Here is a 15,305-nt window from a genome sequence, read left to right on the forward strand (position 1 = left end):
AATATAAAATCCCTTCTTGCCAATATCCAACGTAAATTATTAAAAATACTCTCTAAAAAATAAAATATGAAAATAATTATTGGTTCTCTTCAATTATTTTTTTAATTACTTAATCTCTTATATATCCATTTTATACTTACATATTTGTTTTTATATTTAAAACGTAATTAGTTCTTGCAACAGTTGGCACTTGGGCAATCTTGTTAGGAAATTATTCATTGGTATTTTTCTCTGTAGCAAATTAATTCTTTTGTTCTATCATTTCTTTACTCTGCCATCTAGTATTATTTCTTTACTTGTCACCTAATATTTCATCTGGCTGTATTTATTTGATATATCTTTACACTTTAAAAATTAAAATGCCTCTATTTTCCATATATAACATTCTTAGAATAATTTTAATTTGAAAAGAAAAATTAATCGTGATGTTTTTCTCTTTCTAAGGAAAAATGTGCACATTTACATTTATTCTTCTGAGGACCCCGGTTTATTTCTATCATCTGCATATCCATTTACATATTCATTTTGTTTTAATATGCTATAAAGATTACTCAACTTACATCTTTTATTATCACCTACTTTAAAAGTTTCAGTGTTCCTTTCACATACTTGATTCAATCTTACTCTAAATAATGATTGTCAGGAAGGAAGCAGGATGTATTTATCTAAACAGAGTTTGGGAAACTATAGCTTCACATGCCAAATCCATCCCCTTCTGCCTGTTTTTGTAAATAGTGTCATTAGAATACAGCTACATCCATTTGTTTTCATATTGTCTATGACCATTTGCTCACTAAAATATCAGAAAAAAATAATTGCGACCGAGATCTTATGGCTGCAAAACTCCACGGTATTTCCTATCTATCCCTTTACATGAAATTTTTATCAACCCTTGATATAAACACACACACACACACACACACATTTCTCTCTGACATGTAAAGCAAATTTTAAACACCAAAATAATTCCTGTTACATACTGTAGGTCTAGCACTTAAAGGTCATTCTTTAGAAGTGCAAAGATAAATGTTGGGTAGTGTGGGAAATTGAGAAATATATTCATTTTTGAAAGAAAAAAATGATTTCACAATACAACAGGAGAACAACACACTTAATTACATAGAATTAAATTTCTTTTTTTGTAAGATTTTTAAAATTTTATTTATTTGGCAGAGAGAGAGAGATCACAAGCAGGCAGAGAAGCAGACAGAGACAGAATGGAAACAGGCTTCCTGCTGAGCAGAAAGCCAGATGTGAGGCTTGATTCCAGGACCCTGAGATTATGACCTGAGCTGAAGGCAAAGGCTTAACCCACTGAGCCACCCAGGCTCCCCTAGAATTAAAGTTCTTAATATAAATATAGAAAATATCCATAAGATGTACTACTTTAAGGTAGTACAAAAAAGCTGACCTTTCTTAAAAGTATGTTTGCCACCTGAAAATTGTCATCATAGTTAAAAAAAAAATACTTCAAATAATAGAAACAACAGCCTTAACAATTATAGAAGAGCGACAACATATGCATATTAGAAAACACTTCAATTTTTACTTTATGTTAAGCCCACTTTAATAGTATCTTATTCTGTATAAAGCAGAACTAACTCTATTTGAATAAATGTACTTCATTTCACATCAATAAACCCCCAAGGGTGACATAAAATTTGACAGTGATATAAGTGGCAAACCACTATCTATTTCTTGCATGTCTGATCTGGGGTATTAATCGTGCTGTTGGTATTTAAAGGGCTGCAATGAAGATTCCCATTGGTATTCTATTGCAATTTAATCACAATACTATTCATCATTAAGTGTTACCCTGTGGATAATATCATTCACCGTAGGGCTGATATTATGATACACTGGGGGCACCAGACAGCTTTGTCTTCATTAGCTGATTTACGTGGTGACTTGCAAGATTAAATGTCATCAGTGACCTCCTAATTGCAAAAACCATTGGCCTCCTTAGAGTTCTCATGCTAATCGTCCTTTCTGCAGTTGCTTGACCCTGCTAAACACCACATTCTTTTTACACCATTTCTTCCGACGTCCCTGATACTAATGCTCTCCTAATTCAGTCCTTTTCTCAAAATGATCAGTTTCAGTCAGTTTTGATGACCACATTTCCTCTGCATTGTCCTTAAACCAGGCGTTTCCAAGTTTCCTTCCATGAGCTGCTTTTTACTTCGTGTTCCTCTCAGGGTCATTTCTACTTCTATAAATTTACTTTCTTAGTGTGTCCTGAGTCATAGGTTCAACTATTTAGTTCACCTGGAGAGGGGAGAGAAGGGGAAAAAAAAAAAATAGAGTTAAAGTAGAAAAAGGTCTTTTATTTTAGATAATTAATTTCCTCCTGCATGTTCCCTGTTAGGTCTAACATAAAGAATTGTTGCCTCTTCTTGGTTCCACGCTCCCCCCTCCTCCCTCTTTCTTTCTTTCTTTTCTCTTCTTTTCTTTCTCTCTTTCTTTCTCCCTTTCCCATATGGATTTCAATAAGTATGACCCAATGTACCTTTGTATTTCCTGATATCAAAGTCCGTTTCTCCATGCTGAAGATTGATCCTTTGATAAAACATATCAAGTATATATTTGGCTAAATTCTAATGTTTATTTAATGGTTTATTGGCAGTATCTTCTAACAAAAATTGTAAACGTTCTGAGACTTTACCTTCTTAGCAAGTTAAAAATTAAACTTATCATAGCTCCATGATATAAGATATAAGTCTTCTGAGTCAAAGACAAAGGACAGCTTAGTACTCAGAGCGATGACAATAGCTAGAGTATCAGCACTTCTGCCCCAAATCACACAAGACGACACAAAGAGGGTCGGGTAATGCCACACATGCAGTGAGTTGTGTTAGAGGAAAGGAACTCCTATCTTAGGAAAACCAAAGTTTCCGTAAGGGGGATAAGTCTACATAGTAGCCAGGGTTCTCTAGGCAAACCGAACCAATAGGCTCTATGGGAATATATGAGAAAAGATGTATTATGGAAGTGGTTCACATGATTTTGGAAACTGAGATATGCCATATCACGTTGTTTGCAAACTGGAGGAACAGAAACGTCAGTGGTATAATTCAGTCTGAGCCTGAAGGCCTCTGAACCAGCAGTTCTGAAGAAGATGAATGCCCCAGTTCAGAGAGAGAGAGAGAGGGCGCCTGGGTGGCTCAGTGGGTTAAGCCGCTGCCTTCGGCTCAGGTCATGATCTCAGGGTCCTGGGATCGAGTCCCACATCGGGCTCTCTGCTCAGCAGGGAGTCTGCTTCCTCCTCTCTCTCTCTGCCTGCCTCTCTGCCTACTTGTAATCTCTCTGTGTCAAATAAATAAATAAAATCTTTAAAAAAAAAAATAAAATTTAAAAAAAAAAAAAAACAAAGAAAGAGAGAGAGAAATCACCCTTCCTCCAACTTTTTGTTCTGTTCAGGCCCTCAATGGATTGGGTATGGTCAGCCCAATTTACACACTTGGTGAGAGTGTAAAGGCAGATATTCTCTGCCCGGTCTACTGATTCAAATGCTTATCTTTTCAGGAAACACCATAGATACACCCAGAAATACCATTCTATTAGCAGCTATATAGGCCTCCCTTAGACCAATCAAATTGACACATAAAATTAAGTATCACTGTCTACATGACCGTTGCCTTAGTGAAGGCTTTTCTATATCTTCCTGGACAGGGAACACAGTAACTTTGCACTCTGGGGTGTGGAGATGAGAGTGTGGGGAAAACATCATCTTCAAGGTCATCCTCCAGAACACAAACACTCTCGGAAACATAGCCTGCAACAAAAAGCGGTCCCACTTCCAGGACTTGCAGCAATATGAGAAACCCATGGGAAAATTTCTCCCCGTAATATCTTCTCCTGATTTCCTGCACCGTCTTGGCTTCTGAAAGATTCCCGAAGACTCTGCCACTTCTTCAGCCAGTCTAATTAATCGGACTGGCAGAGGCTGGTACCCCTTACATTCAGTGTATCTCATACATCATTTAATTAAGTCTACTTTCAATAGGACTCCTGAAGGATGAGCCCAACTTAAAATATTGACTTCAGCTATGCTCTCAGAGTCCAAGATGCAATATTATTGGACCCCAGGCAATAATCCAAGTAAAGAAGGATGTACGCGTGATTGCCCAGTCTCTACCTTTACCTGCCAGAAAGAAGTTTGGAGCAATTCTGTCATCCCTAAGCATCCCAACCAGTATATTAAAGCAAACCTGAATGCCTTCCAGGCCACTGTGATGTCGTTGATCAATTCAGGTAAAGTTAGACACAAACTTCGGTACTGCCTTTCTAATTGTATAATTCTCCTCATGGAGGAAACTGCCAACGGTGTGTGCTTAAATAATGAATGAAGTTATCTCTCTGTACTTAATTAATGAATTAATTATCTTCTAATTATTAGAAGATCCCCTGGATAACCAAGGTTAGTGTCATTTTAGAGAGATGGCAGCAACTGTGTGAAAGCTACATGACCCATTGATGTTTTCTTAACATTTAAAGATTACTTATGAACAGCCCCAAACTGCATTTTATCAGGGTTTTATTTTATTTTTTGTTTCTTTGAGGGCAGGTGTTGGGGGCAAGTTAATGCTTAGTTTTAACAAATAGTACAATTTTAAGGGCACACATGGTGCCCCTGGAAAGAGTGCTGTTTACAGTTGTTGGGACATTCCAAGCGGGACCTAGATGAGTCAGGGGCACTGATGAATGATGCATACAACATAGTCTCCCGGAGGCTGCTAGCCCTAAGGGTTTATTTACCTTCCCAGTTCTTCCTTGTGACTAGGCAACCTATTATAAACCTATTATAAACCATTTATCCCCATATGATAACACAATTTGATGAGCATGTTCTTCACTGGTTTCCATGGAACTGGTTTCCATGGGGCCCTTGTCCTTACTCTTACATTAAGTGGTAACACCATGCCATTCTCATCACCTAGATAGTCAAGAACTGTGAAGAGTTGCATATTTTACTTTTCAAGCAGGGTAACAGATTAGTTTGCCTTCATCATTGGGATGCAGGCAGAAGACAGAAGACTGGATCAAAGGAATAAAGACAGATTAGTACAGACATAGCAATAGTTGAATACCAGCATTTGCTATCGTTCCTCAATCCCCAGGTCCTCTGGGTGACATAAAGCAGGTAGGTAATGTCTGTACAGGTAGTGAGCTACACAGGAGATGGAAGCCAAGTGTAGGGACCCAACTCTTTTATGGCAGAGAGGAAGCCTCCTGGGCTTCGCCCTGGTTGTGGACAATATGTTTATATTTATCATACTGAAGAGCTAATAAGCATGTCCTTTGCTCCTATCTCTTTATTCTAAGACTATTCACTCTAGATACATCCTTGGAAAGATAACCTAAAACAAGAGCAGACAGTCCCTCTGGTCAAAAGATAGAAAGAGGGACACCTGGGTGTCTCAGTCAGTTAAGCGTCAGGTCATGATCCCGGTGTCATGGGATCAAGCCCGGCATTGGGCTCCCTGCTCAGGGAGGAGTCTGCTTCTCTCTCTGCCTCTACCTGCCACTCCCCGCTGCTTGTTCTCTCTTTCTCTCTCTGTCAAGTAAATAAATAAAATCTTTTTTAAAAATGTAAAGAAACATGAGAAACTTGTGGAGAATCCTCTCTGCATATCTTACATTGAAGCAGTAATTAAGGAAAAAGGACCAAAAATTGAATCAGGGACAGCTAGACTGGCTGGTCAAGGAATCCAACCTTTATCAGTGAGTTTTTGCTACCCTTGAATAACTTTGCTTTTTTTACTATATTCCCTATCCAGCTAAATAAATGTATTTGCTAATAATTCCCAAATCAATATCTCTAACATTTGTATCTTTCTTTAAGAAATCTTCACCTGTATATGCAATAGATTTCTGGTTGCTTTACTTGTACATAAAGAAATAAATGTGCCCCAAACATATCCCTCCTTAAAGAACACCATTCATTAAATATCTCAGGCTTCACACGTAGGATTTGTGTCCGGTACTGGCCACCCAGACTCAACACTTAAGCAGGTCTTATTATTCCCACAGTAGATATTTTTCTTCTTCTCAATTATTTTAATCACTTTAGAAACCCTGTATTTTAGCCTAGTTTATTTTCTTATTGGATTCCTATATTCATCTTGACCACACCAGTCTATTATCCTATTACAAATATGAAACACATGAATTCTTGGTCTGGTTCCACACCTTCATTAGCTTCCCAAAGTATATTTAGAGTAAAAACTAAATTCTAATATATGGTTTCCAAGACCTAAAAGTGTGGGAACTCTGTTTTCTGCGACCAGAAGTGCTACTCTGCCCATACCATGCATGCTTTTACACTCACTGGCCCTCTTTCTGTTTCTAGAATCTTGAGAGTTGGAAGATTTTATTTCCTCTTTCTGGGATTTTCTTCTCATTGATCTCCAGATGCCCCTTCCCCATTAATCAAGTCCTCTGTCTCATACTTTTCTTTATCACCAGTGATATTTAAAGTTAACATCTCACCCCCAATCACTTCCCAAATAACTGTCTTGCTTTATTGTCTTCATAATATTTTATGCACTACTATATTTGGTTACTTAGTGTCTTTAATTTTCTTCTTCCCTTACTAGAGTGCAAGCTCAATGAAGAGAGCGACCTTTACTATTTTCCTCCCTCTCTTCTACTAAGTAGATAGAATACTATCTGACACATATTAGGCTCAATAACTATTTGTTTACATAAATGAATTATTCGCTATAAAGTTTGGACTGGATATACACATTCCATACCATTTCCACTATTCTCAATGGGAGTTTTCTCTGAAGACAACCATTTTGTCATCCACCATTTTTAATTGAGTATGTGAGGAATAATTAAATATGTTGTTGGTTCATAGATTTCAAAATTATAAGAGAAGCCATATGAAGTTCAGAATGAGAGAAATAGAAAAGACCCAGAGATTGTGAACTTAAAATTAGGTCTAATGACTAGTTGTAGTTTTTGAATAGGTGTGTTTTTTTTTTTTTTTTAAAGATTTTATTTATTTATTTGTCAGAGAGAGAGCGAGAGCAAGAGCGAGCACAGGCAGAGTGGCAGGCAGAGTCAGAGGGAGAAGCAGGCTCCCTGCGGAGCAAGGAGCCCGATGTGGGACTCGATCCCAGGACGCTGGGATCATGACCTGAGCCGAAGGCAGCCGCTCAACCAACTGAGCCACCCAGGCATCCCAAATAGGTGTGCTTTTGATGGTATGTTATATTTTTGTCTTTTAATAACAAGGAACAAACTTAGAGTTGTTAAAGAAAGGTGTTGCTGTACCTTTGCATGCATGGGTGTGCACCTGGCAGCCAAGAACTGACTGCATTTCATGTTTGTTGTTTCTTACAGCAAGAACAGAACATCCTTTTTCTTAGAAAACCACTCCTCCTTCTTCAAACTACGGTAGTACCTACTCTGGCCCAAGGTAAGAAAGTGGCACAGACACAAAGAAGGAGATAATCGTATTGCTAGGCAACAGTGGTTAACCCTGAGATGGTCATGTGATCGAGCTGGGTCTTCCCCATGTGCTGTTCCTCCCACATCCCTTCTTCTGGTGTCATAGCTACAGAAGGTTTGAGAGTATGAATCACACATGCTGAGAAAAGTAGAGATGAGAGACAGTCGTGAGAAATGGAGTCCCGGCAGGCTGGCTGTAACCCTAACCCACCTGCCTGAGTTTTATTGATTGAAACCAACAAGTTGCGTTATTTTATGTAAGCAAATTTAATTTGAAAGTAAGGCCCTTGTAACCTAAGAGTGTTAATTAACTTCAAAAGTATAATAAAGGCTCTGGAGGTGCTCTGAAAGTCTGGGTTAGCATCTTGTCCGAGTGCTTTCATCTCAGAGTATTTGCTTCCTCATTTCTTAAATGGGGATAATCATACCCACCATTCCTTTTTTAATATTAAATAATGAGATATTTACTATTTTAATTATTTAGTATTAAATAATTAGATACTTAAGATATAAAAATTGTTACATTTAATATTTTGTGACTAAATATATGTAAGGTAACTGAAAGTATTTACCCCCAAACACTCAGTTTATACTCCTGCAACTACTACCTCTAGCACCATGCTGTATTAGCCTATGTATTATTGTAAAGTGATTTATCAATGGACACTCCAACTTTCTGAATCTCGCATTACTAACCCTAGAATCTTGTTTACTATACTTTTTGTCAAACATTTATGTGTACAAAGTATTGTAATATTGAATAGATTTTATTTGACTAGCAAGAGTGAAAAACCAGTTGCATATTATCTTGGAAAAGTAAATGTTTGAGGACAGAATTGTCCATTTCTCAACAATGTCATTATTGCTACAAAAAGAAAGAACTAGAGCACCACTTTTCAGGTGAAAATGCCATGACTTTATTTATAATTGTTCATTTCATGTGTAATTATTTTCTACACACTGAAGATAAACAATAAATAAACACAGGTTGATGCCAAAGTGTTTATAAAATAATTTTCTATCAAAGTTCCTCTTAGCAATGTTACCTAATTTTCAAGTGTGCTGTATTATTGGCAAACTGCAGCTACTAATAAATTCAAAATTTACCATGTAGTAAACAGTATAAAGTAATAAACTGACTAAAGGTTTCCATAAATTGATAAAGTCCACACTTCCAGATTCTCAACAGGCTTGTTATATATTCATTTCATTCTTGTTTACTTACATTTTCTAGGAGATACAATAGTTACTTAAAAATATGAATCAAGAAACTACTCTCTGATCTTCTGAAATAAATTGAAGAGTTGTTATATCCAGTTTTCTGCTGTGGAGTTGAAAACTGCGAGTTCTAAATTCACATATTAATAATTACTGAATTTACTAAAAGATGCATTACTTTACATTATTCAGCTAATAATATGATATGCAACATTTCTCTTTTACTAAGTGAAGAAAAGTGTGCCACACTAATTTTCTACTTAGTCCCAAGTGCATTTGTATGCATCCTACATATCTTTGTTCAAGGATATACTTTGGCCATGTATTGCAAAGTATTAAAATTTTGAGAGATAAGACAAAAAATGACAAAGTCTTATGAAATAAATACTTTAAAACAGCTGTATCATAGCTTAAGAGAGTAAGCAAATATATTAATGTCATATTTCTAAAATTATCACTTCTCTTTAGTTATTAGAAGAATCTAGTAATGGTAATAACAATCATTGACAATAGGTTTATTTGTGACTTGTCTTAGCAGTGGTAAAATGTTTTACTAAGAAGCTAATGATTGATCATGGCTGGAAGGATTCTTCCAAATTTGATAGCATATCTATTAAAAAACTAGAATGCCTTGCAAACATTAATGTCAGTTCTGTATTTGCATTTGCACTTTCCTGCTTTAAAGTTAAAATGGCATTCAGTAAAAATTAACAACTAACCCTGGTTATATCTTAAAATTTCAAAAGTAATTTTTAGAAAAATGTGGTTTATTATTGTGAATGAATTAATGATATATATTAAGAAGTGTAAGTTAAAATACTAACAAATCAGTAACTCATTATCATCAGAAAAGATAGACTCTACTAGCACATTTACATTAATATTTATTCATTATAATTTAGATTATATATATATATATATATATATATATATATATATTTTTTTTTTTTTTTTTGGTCAGAGAGAGCAGGAGCACAGAGAGCTGCAGGCAGAACAGGCAGAGCAAGAAGCAGGCTCCCTGCTGAGCAAGGAGCCTGACGTGGGGCTCCATCCCAGGACTCTGGGATCATGACCTGAGCCAAAGACAGATAGATGCTTAACCAACTGAGCCATCCAGGTGTCCTGATTATATCCACTTTTAAGGTGAAAGTGGCACCAATACATGCAAACCTGATTAATTACAAATTAAAGATAAAAACAGAATAATGGGATTAATGACATTAAGTATTTTATAAATGCTAAATTTATGCTCACTTTTATTCTATTTTCATTTTTCCTCATTATAAAACAATTACTTTTCTTAGGACACACACACCATATATTATAAATTAAAAACTAAAACCATGTCAAAAAATAAAAGTAAAAAAATAAAACAATGTCAAGAAAGTAAAACAACTATTTAAATTAAGAATAATGGCGAAGATTTTGAAGTGCAGATAAGCAGGTAAGTTGATTTTTTTTTCCTGACTTTTACCCAATTTTCTCCTGTTACATGGCCCATATAAATGAGGTTTTATTTTATTTTGTTTTTGGAATTTTTAACAATATTTAATAATTAATGAGAAAATATATGGTAACTGTTGTAGGTTGCCCCCCAAAGATGTCCATGTCCATATCCACGGAACCAGTGAATATGTTAGCTTGCATGGCAAAGGAACTTTGCAATCCGATTAGTCTAAGGATTTTGGAAGAAGATTTTCCTTAATTATATGAGTGAGTCCAATGTAATCACAAGAGTCCTTCTAAGAGAGTATAGGGTAGAGGGTCTCCGTTGGACGAGGACAGTTGGTGATGGAGGCAGAAGTTGAAGGGCTGTGGGGAAGGGGCATTTGCTGAGAAGTGCATGGCCATCAGAGGCTAAAAAAGGCAAGATGGTCCGCTAAAGTCTACAGAAGGAACACAGCTCTGCCAACACTGATTTTCATCCATAAGACTCTACAGACTTCTGACTTTCAGAACTGTAAGATAATAAATTAGTATTGTTAAGTTTGTGGTAATTCATTACAAGAGCAATAGGAAACTAATATATTATTAATTAAAATTTATATTCCACTGTGCATACTTATAATCACTCTGCATTGTAATTGTTATTACTCCAATCTATTATTTATTAAAGGCATGGTATATAGCATTGAGATAATTGTAAATTGCCATTATCTTCTCCTCTACCTTTACCCATTTAAATTGTGTTTAGTTGTTATAGGCTTGCTGCTAATGAAGCATTCATTCCACATACTTGTTAATACCATTGGCTCTGAATAATTTTCATTATCTTAGCATAAAACATAAATGATCTTTGAAGAGAATATTGGAAAGAATGGAAGCAAATGGAGTTGGAAAGACATCCATACTTAAAGGAAAATCAAGACTCCTCAGACTTGCAAGCAATTGTGTCAAATAACAGAAGGCCAGAGGGGACACAACAGGCATAAAAAATTGCATTGAAATGGATTGACACATTTAATATGATCCTTTTATACTCCAAACTCAGCTTAAATAAATAAGCTTGCCCTAATCTTCCATCAAATATGATTGTACTTTTTGATTATTAAGGAATTCCCTCAGGAATCCTAAAATTCACTCTGTAAATGTGGCTATTTCCATCTCCCCCGCCACATGGAAAGGAATCATTTACTATAATATCTAATAGCAAGTTTACTTTATTGGAAAAGCTAAAATTAATACTGAATGAAGTATGCACAACCTAGAGTTTCTTAAGTCTCCCAGCTTCACTTTGATATTCAGAGTACAGAAAAACTGGGAAGAACATTGGTTTATTTTGGTATCGGCAGTAAGTAAAAACAAACAAACAAACAAAAAAACCCTCAGGAATTATTTTAAATTTCACAAAGCACTTAGTATCAGCTGAATACATTCAGATTCCAAGTGTGAGGTGAGTATGAGGCACTTTCCACTGATGGTGGGAAGACACCTTTAATCCCTGAGGCTAACTTTTTGACTGTCTCAGGTTCTGTGTGATTCTAGAACAATCTCAGGAAGAAGTCAGAACCTGAAGTTAATTCTAGTTGGAAATGTATTGCTAGACAAATACTGTCTAAAGTGCACCTTAAAATATATGCTTGGTGATAGATACATAAAAGACAAAAATTTGCAAAAGCATAAAAAATTTTACTCCTAGACCCCCTCATCTTTCAACCTAAACAGCAGTGGGGACCAATGTAATGAAGATATGGACTCAAACTAATAGGGAAGAAGACCCCAACAATTTTTTAATGAAAACCCCAACAACTTTAACTAACTTCTGCATTCCCAAAAATTCAGAAAAAAAGTAATTTCTACATATTCCCAAAAGTGACCCACATGCACCCTTACTGTGGAGAAGGTATTTCTGGTTGATCCCAGCCGTGCAGACACCTATTTGAACATCATTCAAAGAAGTCTTCTCACTTTTGTCGAACTGCCAAGTCAGGTTTTGAATGCTTTAAATTGTGCAAAATCTCTCATAGCTGCTTCGGCAGTGGCTTTTCCCTCAGAGGCATAATCCGTAGATGGACAAAGTAACAGTCTCTTTCTCAGGTGTTGGAAGGGGAAATTTAGAGAAACATTCTGAGAATAATAGAAACATCTGGAGCAGAGGATATATTGGAGGCATCCCTCTTACTGTCAGACGGGGACGAGAGAGTTGAAGAGGTTTGACCTACACAGTCGGGAAATTTATAAGAGCGAACAGATAACCAAACCTTCAGAAGGGACTGGGCCCACTCCACAATTAGTGACACTTTCCCAGCTGGAGAATTGTTATGAGCTACTGCTGAGGGTCACATGGGCACCACTTAACTCTTGAAATAATGGTACAGATAACCCAGAAGGTCATTACAGAATCTCTGGAAAATTAGTTATAAAAACAAACACTGGGTGTGGTGCAAAAATAATGAATACTGTTATGCTGAAAATAAAAAATAAATTAAAAAATAAAATAAAAGATGTTAACAATAAAAAAATAAAAATAAAAATAAAGACAAACACTTTCAAATGTTCTCAAGTTGAACATTAAAAATACATCAGTGATAAAACGATAATGCCAAATTTTTAAATAAACACTCACACACCGTGATGAACTAACTCTGTAGACTTATGAACATAGATGTTAAAAAAATTTAAAACCTATCAGCAAGTTAAATTGAAAAGTATGTTATAATAATTCTCCACCATGCCAACTACTTTTCAATTATAGTAATGCAAGACTGATAATTTCAGAATATTTTAGCATTATTGGAATCATACAGATGGTCAATAAATAGATCATCATCTAAATAAGAATTTTGTAATAATTTGATACAATTCCTTTAAATTCGTGGTAAAATGACTTCTAGAATCTGAAATAGGTATTTTCTCAAAACATATTCGTTTAAAAATTGTGCCAATAAGCACTCTTCATTAAGTGATTTAAAAATGAGGAATAAAAAAATAAGGAATAACGAATAAAATAAGGAATAAAAAAGGAATAAAATAAAGAATAAGAAATTAAAACATAAGGCAAATACTGATAAGGATCAATTGAAAGAATTATTAAAAGTAATAATGCATAAGTTGTCAAATGCAATAACTTTTCTATATATTAGCAATAATTAGCTGAGAAATGACTTGAGAAAAGTATATCCATCTTGCATAACACACTAATGATAAAATTAATGGAATATTGAAGAATGCATATATGTACCTTTATTAAGTGTATAAATGGAGATAAGTAAATAGAATGACAAACCATATTATTAGGTAGAAATATGGAATAGTGCAAATAGAGCATAATTTCTAAATTTGTGTATGGGTTTAAAATAATTTATATTAATTCTCAGCCATATTATGTTTTAATGATCCATAGTTGTCATCATAATAATACTTAACCACATTTAGCTACACTCCTGGGATCCAATTGACTTCAAGATCACCAATTAGTATAAGCAAGACATTATTGAATACATTTTTAGATAGATTGCTGTCCATCTTGACTGCAAATGTAAGTCACATGAGAATGTTTACAAGTCTTTAAGGAAGGGACCAGGCCATTTCATCAGAAAATCTAGGTGTAGGTCTGGGAGCACACAATTTTTAAAACTTCCAAGGGAGGTTCCAATGTGCAGTCATAGTTAAGAGTGAATATTGGAAAATAGTTTTAGACAATCACTTTTATTTTATTTGAATAAATTCCTGGGATGGAAATTGGTTGTGCAAAAACACGTTTATTTTAATACATTACTATCACTTCCTGAAAGAATATACTGATTTATACTTTCCACAAGCAGAAGATGAAAAAACCTACTTTCTTGCATCTGATCACTGCTTTATAATTTCTTCCGGCCATTGTCACCTTGCTGATAACAGCAATGACAATATATAGATAATGCTAACATCTGTGTTTTGAGTTTGAGTGTTTGTATTTATTTTTTAAATTTTCTTTCTGAATTATGACAATATTTAGTATTCCTCTTTCACATCCTGCTTTTAAGGCTTCATATAATATGAAGTCTTAATCTTTTGATTTTCTCTCTCTTTTTTGTGTGTGGTTTAATCTTACTAAGCTATAATTATTATACTTATTTGCAAATTGTCAACAATTTCCTTAAAAGAGACTATAAGCTTGTGATTGTCTATATATACACATATGGATTTGCTATGATGTGTTGTATTTCTAGTCTATTAACCTCTATACATTTTTATCTTTATGATTTAATTTTACATTAAATCATATAATAATTAATACATCAGGAAATTGGTCACTTGTGTTTCAGATGTCAACTATACACCTGTAATTTCTTTTTTCCAAATAGCAAACCTTCCTATTTATTTATTTAAAAATTACATAATCCTTTTCTTTCACTATTGATTACAACTGTCATTTTTATCATATATCCCATTTTTATTTGTACTTACATTATGTATGCATTATTCATTTTATTCCACTGAGCAGCCGATTATTTCTTTAACTGATATTGTATAACTTTAATAATTTTAGTTTACTCTCTATTTACTATTTGGTAATAAAAATTCTCCCTTTTCATACTTTTTTGTTTGTTTGTTTGCCAAAGGGCACCTTAATAGTTTCATATATCTCTTTTCACAGATAATTAGGATAATTTTGACTTATTGAAAAATTAAACTCCCTTGAAATTTCATTGAAATATATGAAATATATATAGGTCTATACAAAAGCTACTATTTTCATTCAGAAATTTGTTTTTTTTCTGAATGCATTCAAATCCTTAAAGACAAATCAACTGTCTGAATGAAGTGTTTTGATGTCTATCCTATGGCATGTGACATTGATGGATATGAATATATCACATTACTTGTGATTAAAACATACACACACACTCAGTTTTAGTTGCTGTATAAATTGGACATCTTTTCCTCTATTGTGCAATAATTGTAGTAAGGAAGGTGTTGGTGTTTGTCCATTCATCTCATAATAGGCAACATGGCTGAGTCCCTTTCATCACTCTGAAGAGATTTCAATTGTTTCAGTTGCTAGATTTTTGTTTTTGTTTTTGTTTTCAGGTGGAACATTGTATTTGCAGGTTGTATTTCCTAAAAAGGACTGCAGCAATCTCCTGCAGGTTTAACCTTTGTCTCCAACGTGACCTTGGATCTCTCTGAGGCCATCCTGG

Source organism: Mustela erminea, chromosome 11 (assembly GCF_009829155.1).
Source record: "Mustela erminea isolate mMusErm1 chromosome 11, mMusErm1.Pri, whole genome shotgun sequence".
NCBI lineage: Eukaryota > Metazoa > Chordata > Mammalia > Carnivora > Mustelidae > Mustela > Mustela erminea.